The sequence below is a fragment of the Lycium barbarum genome, chromosome 6 (genome assembly GCF_019175385.1).
Source record: "Lycium barbarum isolate Lr01 chromosome 6, ASM1917538v2, whole genome shotgun sequence".
In the NCBI taxonomy this organism is placed as follows: domain Eukaryota; kingdom Viridiplantae; phylum Streptophyta; class Magnoliopsida; order Solanales; family Solanaceae; genus Lycium; species Lycium barbarum.
In genome coordinates, this window is record NC_083342.1 from 14,114,046 (window position 1) to 14,116,650 (window position 2,605).

Sequence of the window (2,605 nt, forward strand, 5' to 3'; positions counted from 1 at the left end):
CAAACCTTGTTTGTTGTTTTGGTGAACCAGGTGAACATGGCAGGAAGACATAATCGTAATCAAGGAAACCAGGGTGGGCTCCAAGTGAACCCACCTGCACAAGAAGAGGAGGAAGATGAGAATATATTTGCGGAATTCATCAATGAAGCTGATTATGCTTCTGCTGTGGTCCCTCCTAGGACTGGAAATGCTACTTTCAAAAGTGATAGTTCTATCTATTAGCTGCTAAAACTTGAAGGTTATTTCTGAAATTCTTCGGAGGACTGTCCACTCCGACATTTGAAGAACTTCCTGCACGTATGTGCTCAACAATCTCAATGTGTTGTTTCTGCTGATGCACTTCGGTTACGGGTCTTCAAATATTCCTTGGCTGGCCAAGCAAAGGAATGGTATGAAAAGCTTCCCAGCAATTCTATTCACACCTGGAGCGAGCTGGCCAATACATTTCAGAAAAAATGATTTCCACCGAGCAAAAAGGCTGAACTTCGAGATAAGATCTTTGAGTTCAAACAGCTCCCGGGGGAACAATTATATTCGGCGTGGGAGCGGTTCAAGTACTATCTAGCTCAATATCTAACTCACGAGTTTTCGGATGCTATTCTCACCGAGAAATTCTACAAGGGCTTAGATACAATAAATCAGATTGCTGTCAATACTGCCGCGGGAGGATGCTTCATGGACAAGTCATTTGTCAACATCACCCGTTTGCTTGATAAACTCATCACCCAAAATCAAGCTTGGCATTCAACTGATAGTGAGAGTCTCTCTTATGGTAGTCCATCACTAGCTGCTGTTGCAAAAGAAAACCACGAGAGAGATCATGCCTTTGCTCAATTGCAAAGCACGGTGGATCTTATCAAAGAAGTTGGCAGAAAAGGATGCACAGGGGGTAAATGTTGTTGAGGAGTTACCACCTCATCCACAGGGGATGTATCAATTCCTTGAGGGGATGTACCAAGATGGGCAACAACGTTATGAAGATGCTAATTATGTCAACAACTCCCAAGGGGGTTACCAGAAGCAAAATTATCAAGGTCCGGGCCATCACCCATGGCAAAAGCCTCAACACCAAGTGCAAGGGAACAGTTATAGCAGAAATGATCAGGAAAATCCAAATCAAGGGAATTATAATAACAACAATATGGCAACAGGAGCTCTAACCCCTACATTCCACCAAGGGAGCAAGCATCAAGTTCCCAACAATGGAGAGACAATTCAGCTAGCAACTCTGCTAGCAATGTTGCTAATGATTGTGCGGAGCTGAAAAGTATGATGCAGAAAATGCTAATGAACCAGGACAGAACTGAAAGTACAATAAAGGGAATGTATCAGGTTCAACTATCTCATTCAGCTGCCATTTAGAAGCTTGAATCGCAATTCAGAGACCTTTCCATAGAAGTGCATACCCCTCAACGTGGACAAGTACCAAGTGATACAGTTCCAAATCCGAAAGGTAGTGGGGTGAACTCTATGGAGCATGTAGCTGCTATTAGCACCCGAAGTGGAAAAATACTTCAAGGTGCTGATAAAAAGGTGATTGATCTTGAGCCAATTGTTGAAGAAGAGGCACAACCTGATGTGTCTGATGTTATTGTGGAGGAAGAAACAGAGGAGGAAGTCCCTATTATAGTTGAAGATGAACAAAATCTTGAAAATCTTAAGGCACAAGGAGAAGAACATGAAAAGGAGAAGGCAAAAATTTCTGGCACTCTATGCCCTTTGACTCAATTGTTCAAGTCTTCACTGCCTTTTTCTCAAAGGCTAGTGAGAAAAACAGAAAATGATAAATGTTTGCGATTTTATGATCAACCTAAGCAATTGACAATGAACATTCCTTTCATGGACGCTGTCCAAGAAATGCCTGGGCAGCAACATTTTGCCAAGGCGTTGTGTGATAACGGGACTAGCATAAATCTTATGCCCCTTGAGATTTTCAAGAGATCAGGATTAGGGATGCCAAGGCCCACTACCATGAGGTTGCAGATGACTGACAAGTCGATCAAAAGGCCAGTTGGGGTAGTTGATGATGTTCTTGTTCAAATTGGGGAATTCCTACTGCCGGCAGATTTCGTGATTCTTGACCGTGTTGTTGATCAAGAAATTCCTATTATTCTGGGGAGACCTTTCCTTGCTACAGGGAGGGCTCTTATGGATTCAGAAAAGAATGAAATCAAGTTCCGGGTTAACGATGAGGAGGTGACTTTTCACGCCAGAAAGGGTATGAAATTGCCTAGTCTTTATCAAAGTACTTCAGTCATTAATTCTTTTGATATGGTGGATGAAGCGGTAGAATTCAAGATGGAGGAAGAATGCTTGGGTAAAGCATTATCGGCCATCTTGGTCAATTTTGATGCAGAAGAAATGGAGAGATATATTGAGATGGTGAATTCACTCACCGGTCTGGGGTCTTACTCTTATGAGCCCAAGAAATTGTCTCTTGATTTAGAGAAGCGAACAACTCCTCCAGCAAAACCGACAATTATTGAGCCACCAAAGTTGGAGCTCAAGCAACTTCCATCCCATCTTAGATATGAGTTTCTTGGAGCAAATGCTACTCTCCCAGTTATTGTGTCATTACTTCTGAATGAGGGCCAAACTCAAAGAC

The 2,605-nt window shown here is 42.5% G+C and overlaps 1 non-coding gene across 1 annotated transcript; it reads right to left on the reverse strand.

Annotated features, from left to right (window-relative positions):
• Window positions 1–481: 481 nt before the first annotated feature.
• LOC132600997 (small nucleolar RNA R71) lies at window positions 482–587 on the reverse strand. Its single transcript, XR_009567451.1, has one exon. It is a non-coding gene; the product is annotated as a small nucleolar RNA R71 (small nucleolar RNA).
• Window positions 588–2,605: the final 2,018 nt, after the last annotated feature.